This window comes from Balaenoptera borealis, assembly GCF_965194805.1.
Source record: "Balaenoptera borealis genome assembly, chromosome: 10".
In the NCBI taxonomy this organism is placed as follows: Eukaryota; Metazoa; Chordata; class Mammalia; order Artiodactyla; family Balaenopteridae; genus Balaenoptera; species Balaenoptera borealis.
Genome location: NC_138874.1, coordinates 81922316 through 81939705, shown reverse-complemented (window position 1 = coordinate 81939705; position 17390 = coordinate 81922316).

Genomic DNA, 17390 nt, shown 5'->3' with positions numbered 1-17390 from the left:
CTTCTTTCTCAGGCCACACCTTCATATTTGAGAATCTGAGTACTGGGTAAATAATAGGCTATCATTAATTGTGTGCTAATTATGGGCCAAGTACATGTATTAGGTCCTTTACTAGTTCAACAAATGTTTATTGAATTTCTTCTAGATGCCAGGCACCGGGGCTATAGCTGTGAACAAAACAGACACTATGCCTACTTTCCCAGAGTTTATGGTCTAATAACTTATAGAATTAGAACTTACACAATAATAGGAGGAGCTGAGGAAGGAAAGTCCACACTGAGGAGGGAGAGGAAGAGAGAAAAGCCACTGTCGAGTCCTCCCAAAGTAGTCATGTGAGGGGCAACTCAGAACTTGCAGGAAAATCTGGGGAACAGCACGTCCAGCTGTAAGAATGGGACACAGATGAGAGCTGGTGAAGAAATCCAACGAAGGCTGTGGCCTCTGCATCTGATGGTGGACTTGGGGTTGCTGTTGGCCAGCAGGGCAGACTGAGAGGAAGAAGCTGGAAGCAAAACAGAGGAGACGGAGAACAAGCTAGAACCCGCTAGCACATCTGCCTCTACCTCTCACCACATCGAAGCTCCACGTACAGCCACTAACGGCTGTGGCTCCACTTCCACCTCCTAAATCTCGCACAAGTATCTCTCTTGCCAACTCGGACACGGAACCTTAACGAAAATGTAGTTCCAGCTTAGGCCAGTTGACCATACAATACCAGCACTGTTCACCCCTTGTCAAATTGGCATCTTACTCACCTCTTTTAGCCATATTTAACTTCCAATAGCAAAATCTAGCCTTCCCCTAAGAGGACGCAGCTATTCTTGATGCACCCAAAAGCACGCTAAGCCTCTCCCCAGATGAGGATGTGAAGTCCCACAGGTTACTTTATCTTTAGGGACTGTCCATTCCTTTTTTAGATAAATCACACTCCCTTTTAATATCCTACGAGATAAGCTGAACTACTGTTAACACATTTTACGTTTAATAGGAGAATGGAGGGTGGAAAAAAAGAAAAAGTCGGTATTACATAATTTGCAAAGTAGGTACCCAAATAAAGAACCAATTCTTCTCCCGCAATATTTGATTTTTTTTCTGAAAGAAGTTCAAATCGTGACTGGCTTTGGAGACAGCGGTTTGGTAACGCACCAGCATCCTTAACGGCTGCGATGGGCGTGAGCAACGGGGCTGCAGGGCTGTCCACAGGCCTCTAGCCTCGCACCCACGCCCCCGTGGCCACGCTTGGAGCCGCAGCTCCCGGGACCGTGTAGTCTGGCGGAGTTGCCAGAGGCCTTGAAGCGCCAAGAGAGACTTCTGCACTTCGACCTACAAGTTTTGTTTTGAGACTTTATCCTAATGAAATTACCATGAATGTGTAGCTAAATATTGGTTTCTAAAGATGGAAATAACCTAAACAACAGTAAGGGGATCGGTTAAATTATGGTACCTCCAAGTGACAAAATCATACATGCAACCATTAAAAATGATTTTTTAAAATATGGAATGACATAGAAGGATTTCCATTATTAAGTGGGATTAAAAGCAGATACCTAAATAGTATGCATGGTGTGAGCACGTCTTGTGAAATTATGTAGGCAAAGGAAAATAAGGTTCAAAGCCCCAGAAAGTACCTATATTGAACCTACGTGATAAGAAGCCATTACTAATAAAGAGAATAACATTCAGCCATAAAAAAGAAGGAAATCCTGCAATTTTTCAACAACATGGATGGACATTGAGGGCCTTATGTTAAGTGAAGTAAGTCAGAGAAAAACAAATAATATGATCTCATATGTGGAATCTAAAGAAAAAACCTCATAGATACAGAGGACAGACTAATAGTTGAGGGGGGCAGGAATAGGTGGGTGAAATAGGTGAAGGGCGTCAATAGGTCCAAACGCCCAGTTATAAAATAAATAAGTCCTGGGGATGTAATGTACAGCACGGTGACTATAGTTAATAACACCATATTGTCTACTTGAAAGTCACTAAGAGAGTAGATCTTAAAAGTTACATCACAAGAAAAAAATTTGCAAAAATGTGCAGTGAGAGAGGTTAACTAGACTTACTGTGATGATCACTTTGCAATGTATACATATATTGAATCATTATGTTGTACAGTTGAAACTAATATAACCAATTATACGCCAATTATATCTCAATTAAAAAATAATAATAATCTAATTTAATTCAGAAAATGGAATTTACCATGAGGAAAACAGAAACAATAAAAGAATAAACAAACTGAGGAAAATATTTGCAAAATATAACATAATCTCTTTAATATATCACTAATTCCTTCAAATCAATAAGAAAAGGATTAACAATGCAATAGCAAAATTGAAGACATATATAGAAAAGGAAATAAAACTGATTTTTAAACATTTGACATGTTTGATCTCACTCATAGTAAGAAACACACAAAATGAAACCAAATCTAAGTATGATTTTTTAAGCTATATGCTTGGCAAAGATCAGAAAGTTTAACACAATGAGTTGGCAAGAGTATAGGAAAACAGGCATTCTAATGTACTGCTGGTGGGAGTATAAATTGCTTAAACCTCCATGAAGTGAAATAGGCAAATCAAAATTTCAAATGCATGTGCCTTTGTACCCAACAATTTTACTTAAAGGAATTTCTCCCACAATTATATTCAATCATGTGGTAATGACATATGTAAGGACATGCATTACAGCATTTCTGCATTTTTCATAATAGGAGACAACTAGAAACAACTTAGGGACTGGTTAAATTATGGCACAGCTATACAGTATAATATTCTGTGATGGTTAAAGATAGTAAGGCACCTCTTCATACACTTACATGGAAATACCTCCAAGATATATTAAGTGAAAAATTCAAGGTATATAATGGTGTGATAATTGAACACTACCATTTCATAAAAATAAAATTAGAAATGAATGTGCACGTATATGAGTCTAAGTAAGTATGTATACACACAGGTTGTATACACGTTGACACCCACACAACTGTGTGGTCACAGAGCACATCTGGGAGGGTACAACAGCAACAACAAACTGATAAACTGCTTCCCTACAGTGTTGAAGTCAGCGTAGACAAGCTCCCAGAAGTTAATTCTAGTTCTTCGCCTCAAACTTGCCCCTTCTTTCATTTCTTCCTATTCAAAAAGGTACTACCACTTATCCCATTGATAATGTCAGGAAAGTGGAAATCAGTTTTCTTCCTTCTCTTTCTGTCACCTTCCCTGCATTAAATCAATCATTAAATCCTGCTAATTTTACCTCCAAAACATATCTCAACTTTGTATACTTCTGTGGCAGAAGATGTTAGTTGTCTCCATTGTTCATTGTTCCCTTTGTTCTTAGTCATAAAACCCGAGGTTTTGGGGCTTCCCTGGTGGCGCAGTGGTTGAGAATCTGCCTGCCAATGCAGGGGACACAGGTTCGAGCCCTGGTCTGGGAAGATCCCACATGCCGCGGAGCAACTAGGCCCGTGAGCCACAACTACTGAGCCTGCGCGTCTGGAGCCTGTGCTCCACAACAAGAGAGGCCGCGATAGTGAGAGGCCCGTGCACCGCGATGAAGAGTGGCCCCCACTTGCCACAACTAGAGAAAGCCCTCGCACAGAAACGAAGACCCAACACAGCCATAAGTAAATAAATAAATTTAAAAAAAAATTAAAAAAAAAAAAAAACCCGAGGTTTTCAACTAGACCTGTAGTCCTAGAATAACCATTTAATTTCTCAACACTCCTTGCAACCACATGGGGCCATGTGACTAAGTTCTGTCCAATGATCTGTAACTAAAATGTCATTTGTAATTTCTATAAATGCCCTTAAAGGGAGGGGACATAATCTTTTCTTCCCTTCCTCATTCATGTTGACTGTAGTTAAAATAACATGGCTGGAATTAGAGCAGCCATCTTGGACCAGGAGGTAGAGACTACATGTTGGAAAACAAGATGGAAGGATTTTGTCCCCGGCGATTGGGAAGCCACAAATCTAATTCTAGGCTAACTATGGGCAGAGTTCAATTATGTGAGCAAGAAATAAACATCTTATCTTCCCAAGCTACTATAATACAGAGTTTTCAGTCACAGCTACTCCTAATTTCAAATGATAAAACATCTCTCCATTTCAACCATCAACAACTTGGTCCCAGCCCAGCCCATCTCACCTGAACTACTGCAATAGCATCCTAACTGTTCCTGCCACATCCAATCTCTACCTCTCTCCATTCAACTCTACACACTCCAACCAGCGTATTCTTATAAAAATGTACTTATGAATAAATCACTTTTGTTTACAATCCTTTAATGAATTCCTATTCATTTTAGGACAAGTTTAAAACTCTTAAGACAGCCTATTCAATCTCACATTGGTCCCTAAAACTTCAGCTCATCCCTTGATATTTCCCATCCCACAATCTGTGCTGCTGTTGCATTCAGTGTAAATCTCTCCCCAATCCCTATTGCTTAACTAACTCTTACTGATCTTTCAGGTCACTGATAAATTGGAACTTCCTCAGGAATTATAGTGAGGAGCCACTTCCTCATGACATCTTGCACTGTTCTTGATAGTCTTTTTCTCCTTTCCACCTACAGCATTATTTGTGCAATTTTCCTTTAATGTAGAGGGTTCAAATGGTGTATGGGTCTAAAGTGCCTACAAAAAGGTACATCCCATAGAGCACTTTCTTTTTCATTAAACTTGAAACACTTCAGTCAGTAAATCCTCCTTTTGGTTTGTCACAGGTTCCACCAATTCATGTCATGTCACTGACTTCGGTCCCTCTCCTCTATTATCTAGGCCTTTGTATCTTTGGCCTGTCTCCCCCACTAAACAAGAAGCTCCATTAGGGTAAGGATGGTGCTTGTCTTCCACATCATTCTATGTCCTCTATCTTAATATGTTTGGGACATATTAAGGTGTTATAGAAATCCTTGTCCAATGATTGAAGGCAATGAATGAACCACCCTTGCCACCATTTTTAATAGACTTTTTTTCTTTCTTTTGTTTTCTTATATCACATACTATAGGGAGATAAATGTGGGAAGTATCCATTTGGTAATTATTGCATACCAAATTTTGAACAAATTTAGCATTCTGAAATTTAAAATAAACTTTTCCCTTCTTTTCTACTAGTGGACTAAATAGAAAGTAAAATCATATATTTACACTCTTGAAAGTTTTGAGAAGGACACAAGAACATTTCACCTGGGCCATTTTAGTTCTGCTCTCAAGGAGTTAGGCACTTGGATGTCAGTGACCCAATTCCATATTGGTTTTTTAAACACAAGATACTCCGAAATGTGTGTTTCTATAAAGAGTCTGTCCTTGCCAATGGCAACACCAAAAATAAATCCAGATCACATTGCTGAAAATCCTTGTCACATCAAACATGGTGCTAAATACAAAACAGGAATTTTTGCTTTATATCAATAGTTTTAAATTGAAGATACAGAATAACACATCCTTGTACTGCCTAGATATTTTATTTTTATGTTTTCTATTTCCTCATACCTTGAAATGGCAAAAGTTTGAGGATTTGTATTTATTTTCTTATTTTTTGAGGTTACAAAAACTAGAGACTCTTCTAAAGTCCTGGGTCTTCTACATTTTGACAAAGACCATTGGGGATGAGGTACTTCTAAAAATTATAATTCCAGGTTCTACACCCCTACACATCACTATGCATTTTCATTGCTCTGAAAATTTCTTATACCACCTTAACACACACACACACACATTTTGTTAGGTTTTCCTCACTTGGTGAAGACTGCAATCTTGTTAATATCTCTAAGCATTGTAGAGTTATCTAAGCTCTAGATAAAAATACCAGAATCCTTTTAAAAATTTTCCCCTGTATAGGGGAGGGGGGGAGGAAGGGAGAGAGAGAGAAATCAGTTTAAACTTATAATGTTCAAAATCAAAATTTTAAATGGAATATAAATAGTTTCTTAAAAGATCTGTATAGAAAATATTTCCATAAGCAAAATAGTAAGAATATTTTCTTCCATTAAAACAAAGTAAACCTAGTGATGTTTATGAAAGTCAATCATAACTGTGACAACTGACGTCATGAGTTGTTTTTTTCATCAGTGTACTATCTCACCAAGTATGAAAACCAGAACATCAGACCACTAGTTTTGTTCTATGTTTGTACAAATAGCTAAATGATTTGTTGAAACATTATATATTTTTCTATTTCTCTTCCTCTCCCTTCTACTCATACTTTTTTTGATTTGAAGACCAAAAGTAATCATCTTCTGTAACTTCACCTCTCCATTTAAAAATATTTCTACAGGGCCTTCCTTCAACTCATTGGAAAGACAAATCACATTGTCTAAAAGTTATGGATTGTGTGCTGCTGTAGCTGTTTCTTTTTTGCTGAGAGCAATCTGTCCAGCCACCCTCTGCCCTTCAAAAATGAGTTTCCACAAAACTCATAGTTCTCTAAAATACCCTCACAACATTTTCCAGATGATTAAGTTGTTCCATATTTCCATTAGATGTCTCAGAAAATCCAAAATCATTTGAGTCTGTCACTGATGCAATCACCGATAATAATAATAACAGCTAGTATTTATTAAGCACTTAGTCTCCTCCAGGTGATGTGTTAAGAATTTTATATGTGCAGACTCATTTTATCTTCTCAATAACCCACCATTAGTCAAGAATCTTTGGGTTGCAAATGGCAAAAGTCCACCTCAAAAATTTTTAAGGAAAAGAAAAGGCATAGGCTTGCGTACCAGGAGGTCTTGGAACATAGTTGGCTAAAGACATGACACAGCCTCACTGATATCATCCAGACACTTTTTTCTCTCAGTTCTACTTCCTTCTAAATTGTTTTATTCTCAGGCTGTCTCTATGTTATTTTGAGATGAATGCCATTAGCTCCATGTTTACATCCTATCAACAAAACAACCTGCTGTGAACTGTCTTGTGTCCCTCCCAAATAAATTCATATGTTGAAGCCCCAACCCCCAATGTGACTATACTGGAGATAGGGCCTTTAGGAGGCAGTTAAGGTTAAATGAGGCTGTAAGGTTGGGGCCCTAATCTGATGGGATTGGTGTCTTTATAAGAGTAGATGAAGACACAGGAGAGTTTGTGCTCTCCACTACGTGGGGACACAGCGAGGAGGCAGCCACCTACAAGCCAGAAAGAATCCTCACCAGAAACCGACCCTGCTAGCATCTTGATCTTGGAAGTTTCAGCCTCCAGAACTGTGAGAAATAAATCTCTGTTATTTAAGCCATCCAGTTTAGGGTATTTTGTTACGGCAGCCCAGCTGACTAATACACAACCCTCGAAGGGTTTCCCCAGCAACCTCAGCAAAAGTCCCAGAATTGATTCTGATTGGCCTTGTTCAGGTCACAGTCCATCACTGAAACAATCACTGCAGTGAGGGTTCTCTTATTACCGCGTCTGGGTCACCTGCTGACCCTTCGAGCTCATTCTGTGAGATCAGTCTTGAACTATTTGGATCAAAGTTAAGGGGAGATTATTCTCTATAGGAAAATTATTATCAAAAAAAAAAAAAAAAAGCAGAAAGTGATGCAAAGAAAAACAAAACAGGAGTAGATAGCTTTACATACACTACGGAAAAGGTTATTTCCACTTTGTATAAGCGGAAACAGGCTGAGTTAGGTGAAGTTACTTGCCGAAAAATTCAAGTCTGGCACATAGCAGAGCTGGGTGGGACTCAGACTCTCAAGTCTGAACTCAGAGCCACTGTACTCTTCAACCTTCTTGATGTTGAAGACCTTAGGGAATGATATATAATGCTGTTTGAACCCTCTTCATGGCCACTGCCCTGCTTCCCTTATCACAGGGAAATTTAGCAAGATGCTAAATAAGTAGTATGCCTCTTTCTCTATAATTTTTATCAAAATGATAAAAACAAAACCCCACAGCCAAAACAAAAACAATAAATGATAACTTTTCTGGATTGGATCAATGGTCCATTTAGTCCAACAGCATCTTCAGCAATACATTTGGGATATAATTTGCCCCTGATTACAATTTTAACAAGAACAACATTTCCCAAGCATTTCAGGGTCCTTTAATCATGGCTCTTTTAACGGTGAATGTATCAAAATATTTTTAATCTCTTAATAATATTTCTCTCAACTCACTGTCCACCACAGGAAGTAGTATCTCCTTTTTTTATCCTAAGCATGTCTCACTTAAGCTCCAAAGGAGGCTGTTCTCTATTGTGCTCAGGATTTGGTGGGACAGTTTCTACTGACGCCCAGATCAGACTATTGATCTTATAGATTACCTGGGATTTTACTTTCCGATGCACCTCTCCTCTTTCCGGGTTAGATCTTGGGCAGTTAAGCTCATCCTCATGAGCCATCCTCCCATGACATCTTTTCTGAAAAAATGCACTTAGCTTTTGAGATATGGCTCATAATCATTTAAGGAAAAGCATGCTCCAAGACAAGGCTCCAATAGAGGCAAAGACTAAGCCATCTCAGTGTCTCTGGTCCAGATCAGTTAGGAACAGGAATCACTGTGCAGTGAGGGAGACAATGGAGAAGCAGGAAAGGGGTTGGTAAGCAGTAGGCAGTTGAAAGAAGCCTCATGCATTGGATTTATAATAAAACTAGATTCCACAGCAGAGATGTGAGTCTAGAGTGTTCATGAAAACCCTTCAGTCTATTTACTTATGGGCACTGTCACAGTTTATTACAATCTTGCTGCAAGGGCAAAAGCCTCTAGTAAGGGGATCAAAAAAGCATTCTTTATAGGAAAATGTTACAGGGAAATACAAAAGGAAAAGAATATTTGCTGAAGATGCTAGATTGTTGAGGGTCAGTCAGCAGGGTGGACAGGTGACAGGTTTCCCAGAACAAGAATTTGTTCCATTAGTTTTTACCAGAAAATTACTTAAGCATTTTATTGGGAATGTTCATTTCTTCCCAGAAAGGAGATTGCAAATTATTATGTCATATACAAAGATTCTTTCCTACACCAGGTTTGGGGCAACTTCTCTTTTATAGTAGCCAGCGTGTTTAAAGGTAATGGCCATGGGAATTCACGTGACACTGTTAAGAACTGGAAGCTGTATAGCAGAGGGGGGTCTGAGTGTGGGTTTTGCAGCCAGATGGACCTGGGTGTTCAACCTTAAACCTTAGTTTATTCATATGCAAAATGAAGGTGATAATCACTACTTCACTGAGAAGGGAATATTAATAAATACTATTTTATTCTTATTTTTTTCTCTGAATGTTTATAATTAATCACTTTTATATTGATCACTTTCATAATCATCATTATCATAAACAATAATATTTATTATTACTATAAAGTCTTCATAGCAACCAGGACCTGTGTTTATATCTACCATGGTCCCTTTCAAGGCCCCAGGGTAACTTTTAAAAATTTAGAAAATTTGGGCACCGGAATCTTAGGGAATAGTGAACACTGAGTTTTCCGCACTACGGGAATCAGGCAAATTCCTAGACCAAATCCAATTCTGAGCAAAGTTTTCACACACATACAAATTTGTAAGTAAAACTGTCTCCTCCCAATGGCCCATTGCCATGGTAATCCACTAAATAAAATAGACTCAAAGGAAATATTTTTAATGCTTTCTTGTTCAGAGGCCTTGGTTCAGAGATCTTGTCTTCTAAATGGACCATCAGCAAGTTCCTGTTGCCCTCTGTCAAACATCAAAAATCCAGAGCAATTTAGGTTTACACATCACATAAGGAAACATACCTTCATCCCCTTCTCCACCTTCAAACTTGTGTCTGGGGACCGCAGCAGACCTGAGGTTTGGTGGCCTGCTTGTTCAACAGTGGAGTCCTCTCCAGCACGAAGGAACAAAGGGAATCCATCTAGCCATTGTCTATTCATTCTGGGAGACCCCTGAGCAGCCAGGACAGAGGCATGGCAAGCCCCCCCTCAAATACATCAGGCCTCTGTATGATTAGTCATATTGCTCCTTGGCAAAAGCAATGTCCGTATTTTAAGATGTAAATTAAAGAAGCATTTAATGGGAATGCAAACATTGCATTTTTCAATGCTGGATTAAACCTTTTCTGTTTTACAATCAATAATGCACTTACATCACCTATCTCGGTAATCATCACACTTCAGTGTAATTCCTTGTTTAATTATCTGATGCCCTTACTAGACTGTGAATTGGGGGTTCCGGAGAGAGCTATGTCTGCCTTGCTTAGTGCTATACATCTGCAGCCCAATACAGAGCCAGTACATTTGATGAGCAAATGTACAGAGGATAGGTGAGTGAATAAAAATTTCAGCTGGTTACTTGAAATCGTGAAAAACAAAATGTACTGGACAATTAAGGAGATGATGATTTTATCTAGGTTATGCAACAGGGAGAATGTTCAATTTGTCAAAGAAAGGGAGGGGGTCTGGGCTTTTACAGAGTTGGATAGACAAGGACGTCATCCTCAAGTCTCATGAAGAAGGATGGAGACAGGTCCTACCTTGGCATATGTGAGGGCAGTTAGCCATTTCCCAGAACACAAGAATGGGGGGATTTCTCTACCGGTGCTGCTCTCCAGGGACACGGGGCTCAGATAAAGTCCCACACTGTCAAAATAAAGTAGATAAAGCATTTAGCACAACGTCTAAGAGCACATAGTAGGCCCTTCTAAGTGGCAGCAATTGTTGTATCAAATCAACAGAAGAGTAAAGGGTATCCTTCCTAAGACACCATCACTGTTTCCTTATCAGCAGCCGTTCCCACCAGTGCCTGAGGTTCTTGGCTGCGTCTCACTCTAGGCTGCCTGCCAGGCTCCTGGTAATTTCAAGGACCCTCACTGGTTTCCTCCCATCACTTTCACTTATCAGATGAGGCATACTTATCAGTCCATCTTCCTTGGAGGCCTGTTCCTATTCAGCACAGTGCCAAACACACGTTTCACATAGTAGGTGCTCCATAAACACATAAATTAATGCATGATCAAGAGCCTGAGCTTTAGAGAATCTAACGTCATATTTATGATAACAATTGTCCTTGTTTTCCCTCTCAATAATACACATATTTGGCTGCAGAAGCTTGTGGGTATATGTCATTAGGCAAAAATTTACCACTACTCTAGAGTCCTTTTCCTGTCACATTTTAGAATCATCCTTTTCAATTTTTTGAATATTCCTGTTCTAAATGCATTACGTTGCACTTGTCCACACTTAAACTCATCTACCACTTTCCCGCCCATTAGCACAGTCTCCTAAGTCTTCCCTGCTCACCAGGGAATTGGTACTCATCAACTTGGTTTTTCCCTATTCAGAATAGTTCAGCAGCATTAGCTGTAGACTTGGAGATTTCACAGTACAAACCCTTCTGCAAATCATTTATAAAGGTATTAAATAAGACTGACTCAGACCAACCCCTGAGGAACCCCACTGTGTTTATCCTTTTCCTTCTAAACAAATGTGCATTACTCCCTACTCAGTTTGCTTCCCGTCTCTAAGCCAGTACTGAATCTGAGACAAAATACCCTTACCCAATCTACAGTGACAACAGTTCCCATTAAACTGTACTTTGGGGTCTCACAAAGCACAAAATATCACCTGAGGGACAGAGGCAATTCATAGTTTGCCAATATGACAATATCCTCACCATAGTGCCACTTAAGAACTATTTAACCCAAAGGTTAAATGCTGTCCCCATAGAAATTCAGGCACAACAGATGGCCAGCAGAACTGAGGGGCAATGGAATATTTGAAACCCACATTTCATCAAGAGCATTTATTTAGTAGATGGGGTTTCCAAATCCTGAAGACTTCAGCATGAAGATGTGCCCATTTAGGAATGTTGCTACCTTTGAAATGAGGTTTTGTCAGTTGTTTCACAGAAACCTTGAAGGGCTCTTTGTGAACTTAAAATTCTTAATATCCATGAGCCAAAATTACTCTCTTTGGCTCAGTTTGCATCTACGCTAACTTTAACATCTGTTAACTTCAGGAGTCACTAAGAAGGACTCAAAGAGCTCCTCCTGTTCAGAGCCTTCTTCTACCCCTACTGCAACAAGAATGCCTCTCTATCATTAAACTTCTCATGCTGTAATGCAATTATCTGTTTATGCATTTCTTCACTACCAGAACATGAGTTGACTTACAGTGGGGATCACATCGTATTCATCTCTACATCACAGGAGCCTAGCACATAGTAGGTACCTACCACATATTCCTTGAATGAGTGAATGAATGAACAAATGAATAACCAAACAAGCCACACAGCACTCTTCCTCATCCCCAGCCACTGTACTTCAAATGGGAGCCATGAAATGAGAGCAAGGCTTATTAAGGAAACCAGGCAAGTAGCCAATGTGTTTCACCCCTGCAGAGTGGAAAGAGCACAGGGACCTAGGCAAAAATCCCAGTTAGCACATGACTAACTTTCCAAGCCCATTTTTCTGTCCACTTCCCCTTTTCTCCTGCCAGTTCTAACCAAGACAGGAGCAAAAACTCTCGTGCCATATACTACCTGTCTGCTAGGGCTGCCACAACAAAATACTGTAGACTGGGGGGCTTATATAACAGAAATGTATTTCTCACATCTAGTTTTGGAGGCTAGAAATCTGAGATCAAGTTGTTGGCAGGTTTGGTTTTTCCTGAGACCTCTCTCTTTGGCTTGGAAGAGGGCCACCTTCTCACCGTGTCCTCATGTGGCCTTTTCTCTATATGCACACATTTCCTGCTGTCTCTTCCTCTTGTAATGACACCAGTCCTATTGGATTAGGGTCCAACCCTCATGACCTCATATAATTTTAATTATCTCTTTAAATGCTCTATCTAAAAATATAGACACAATAGGGATTAAGGCTTCAACATATGAATATGGAGGGGACAAATTCAGTCCATAACCACCCCATGCCCAACTGTAGCCCCAAGGTGGCCTGGGCTCCAGAATGACTTCTTACCCTTTTCCCCCTATCAAAGGGTTTCCTCCCAATCCAAAGCAAAGTTCCCACTTTCAGGGCATTTTTTAGTCCATTTGCATCCATTCATTCAATAAGTATTTATTGAATACCTATTGTGTGCTTGGCCTTTGAAATATATCAGTAAATAAAACAAATAAAAATACCTGATCTTGGGGAACCACCATGGTGGATAGTGATCACAGACAATAAATGATAAACACAGTAAATTACACAATATGTTAAAAGCTATAAGTGCCCTGAAAAAAAGAAAAAACACCAGGTAAGGGAGGTTGAGGGTGGAATGAAGAGGCAATTTGAGTATTAAATAGGTTGGTCCAGGTCGGCCTTATTGAGAAAGTGATATTCAAGTAAACCTGAAGAAGATGAGTGATTAGGCCAAGCATACATCTTGGGTGTGAAGAGATGCAAAGGAGACAACCAGGCAAAGAGTCACAGCCAGGGTATGCCAGGACTGGAGAAGTAGCAAGAGGCCAGTGTGGCTGGAGAGAGAGATAGGAAGAGTAGTAGGAGATGAGGTCAAGGAGGTAAGAGGTGGGAGTGGGCCATAATAAGCCCTTTGACTTTTACTTTTAGCATAACTGGATTTTGAACAGATAAATGACTTGATCTAACTTTTGTTTTAAAAGATCATGCTTGACATCAAAACATAAAATGTGGCAAGGGGGAGTAGTAAAAGGGTAGAGTTTTTGTATGCCATCAAAGTTAAGTTTTTATCAGCATGAAATGGACTGTTTTATGTCTATCTATCTATAGATAGATAGATAGATAGATATAGATATATAGAGATATATGCTCAAAGAAAAAAACTGTCAACCAAGAACACTCTATCTAGCAAAACTGTCCTTCAGAAATAAAGATGAGATAAAGACTTTTCCTGACAAACAAAAGCTGAGGGAGTTCACCACCACTAGACTTGCCTTACAAGAAATGCTGAAAGAAGTTCTTCAAGCTGAATAAAAGAATGCTAATTAGTAATAAGAAAACATATGAATATATACAACACACTGGTAAAGGTAAGTATATAATCAAATTTAAAATACTCTAATACTGTAATATGTTGGAGTGTTAAGCACTTAACTGTAGTACAAAGGTTAAAGGATTAAAGTATTAAAAATAACTAGAGCCACAATAATTTGATAATTAATACACAATATAAAAAGAGGTAAATTGTGACCTCAAAAACATAAAAAGGGGGAAGGAGTAAAAGGGTAGAATTTTATACGTGATTGAAGTTAAGCTGTTGTCAGCATATAACAGACTGTTCTGTCTATAAGATATTTTATGTAAGTTTTGTGGTAACAACAAAGCAAAAACCTACAGTACATAAACAAATAAAAAAAAAAAAAGAAGGGACTCAAAGCACACCACTACAGAATCATCAACTCACAGAGGAAGGCAACCAGAGAGGATCAAAGGAACAATGAAACTACAAAACAGCCAGAAAATATTTAGTAAAGTGACATTAGTAAGTTCTTACCTATCAATAATTACTCTAAATGTAAACAGATTAAATCCACAAATCAAAAGGCATAGAGTGGTTGGATGGATAACAAAACAAGACCCAATTATATACTGCTTCTAAGAGATTCATTTCAGCTTTAAAGACACATGTAAGCTCAAAGTAAACCAATGGAAAAAGATATTCCATGCAGATGGAAACCAAAAGATAGCAGGCGTAGCTATACTTACATCAGACAAATTAACTTTAGGTCAAAAAACGTAACAAGAGACAAGGTCATTATATAAAGATAAATGAGTCAATTCATCAAGATGAAATAACAATTGTTAAATAATATGCACCTAACATTGGAGCACCTAAATATAAATATTAAGCAAATACTAACATATGCAGGCAGAAATAGACAACAATGCAATAATAATAGGAGACTTCAGTATCCCACTTTCAACAATGGATAGATAATCCAGACAGAAAGTCAGTAAGAAACATTGGACCTCACTATACTTTAAACCAAATGGACCTAACAGACATATATAGAACATTTTATCCTACAGCAGCACAATACACATTCTTCTCAAGTGCACACAAAGCATTCTACAGGATAGATCATATGTTAGGTCACAAAACAAGCCTTAAAAAATTTAAGAAGATTGAAATCATGCCAAGTATTTTTTCCAGCCACAATGGTATGAAACTAGAAATCAATAACAGGAGGAAAACTGGAAAATGCACAATATGTGGAAATTAAACAACACACTCCTGAATAACTAATGGATCAAAGAAGAAATCAAAAGAGAAATTTTTTTAAATCTTGAAACAAATGAAAATGGAAACACAACATACCAAAACTTATGGGTTGCAACAGAAGCAATTTTAAGAGAGCTGTTCATAGTTATAAACAACTACATTACTAAAAGAATAAGACCTGCAATAAACAATATAACCTTACACCTCAAGGAATTAGAAAAGAACAAACTAAGTCCAAAGTTAGCAGAAGTCAGGAAAAAAACAAAGAGCAGAGCAGAAATAAATGAATAGAGACCAGAAAAACATTAGAAAAGATCAACAAAACTAAAAGCTGGTTTTTCAATAAATTTGACAAACCTTTAGTTAGACTAACCAAAAAAATAAAATAAAATAAAATAAAATAAAAAGAAAACAAAATGAGAAGTGAAAAAGGAGACATTATAACTGATACCACAGAACTGCAAAGGATTATAATGAACTAGTCTAAACAATCTTATGCCAACAAATTGGATAACCTAGAAGAATAAAGATAAATTCCTCAAAACATATAACCATACAACCTAGAAACATACAAGACAGAATCATGAAGAAATAGAAAATCTGAACAGACAAATAAAAAGTAAAGAGATTAAATCTGTAATCAAAAACCTCCCAATAAAGAAAAGTCCAGGTCTAGATGATTTCATTGATGAATTCTACCAAGCATTTAAAGATGAATTCACACTGATCCTTCTCAAACTCATCCCAAAAATTGAAGAGAAGGGAACATTCCCAGCCTTATTGTATGGAGCCAGTCTTACCCTGATACAAATCCAAATAAGGACACTACAAGAAAAGAAAACTACAGGCCAATATCCCTGATAAATATAGACGTAAAAATTTTCAACAAAATGCAAGCAAACCAAACTCAACAGCATATTAAAAGGATCATACACCATAATCAAGTGGGATTTATCCTTGGGCTGCAAGGATGGTTCAACATACATAAATCAATAAACATGATATACCACATTACTAGAATGAAAGATAAAAATCACATAATCATCTAAATATATGCAGAAAAAGTATTGGACAAAACTCAACATATTTTCACAATTAAAAATACTCTCAACAAGTTAGGTATAGAAGAAACATACCTCAACATAATATAGACCCTATATGACAAGCCCAGAGCTAATACCATACTCAATGGTGAAAGGCTGAAAGCTTTTCCTCTAAGATCAGGAACAAGAAATGGATGTCCACTTTCACCACTCCTATTCAACATAGTACTGGAAGTCCTAGCTAGAGTAATTAGGCAAGAAAAAGAAATAAAAAGCATTAAAATTAAAAAGGAAGAAGTAAAATGGTCTCTATAGATGATATAATCTTGTATATAGAATAATCCTAAAAACTCCACCAAAAAAACCTGTTAGAACTTCTAAATGAATTCAGTAAAGTTATAGGATACAAAATCAACATACACAAATCAGTTGCATTTCTATATACTAACAATGAACTATTTGGAAAAAGAAAATAAAACAATCCTATTTACAATAGCATCAAAAAAGATAAAATACTTAGGAATAAATTTAACCAAGGAGGTGAAAAATCTGAACACTGAAAACTACAAGACATTAAAAAAGACACAAATGGAAAGACATCTCATGTTCATGAATCGGAAGAATTAATACTGTTAAAATGTCATTTTACCCAAGGCTGTCTATTAGATTCAAAATTCATCATCAAAATTCCAGTGGTATTTTACACAGAAAAAGAAAAAACAATCCTCAAATTTGTATGAAACCACCAAAGACCCCAAATAGCAAAAACAATCCTGAGAGAAAAGAACAAAGCTGGAGGCATCACACTTCCTGATTTCAAACTACATCACAAAGCTACAGTAATCAAAATAGTATAATACTGTCATAAAAACAGACACATAGAACCATGGAATGGAACTGAGAGCATAGAAATAAACCCATACATATACTGTCAACTAATATTGACAAAGGAGACAAGAACATGCAATGGGGAAAGGATAGTCTCTTCAACAAATGGTGTTGGGAAAATTGGATAAGCACATGCAGAAAAACGAAATTGGACCCCTATCTTACACCACACACAAAAATTAACTTGAAATGGATTAAAGACTTAAACATAAGACCTGATACCATAAAACTCCTAGAAGAAAACATGGGAAAGAAGCTCCTTTACATTGGTTGTGGCAATGATTTTTTGGATATGACACTAAAAGCACAAGCAACAAAAGCAAAAATAAACAAGTGATACTAC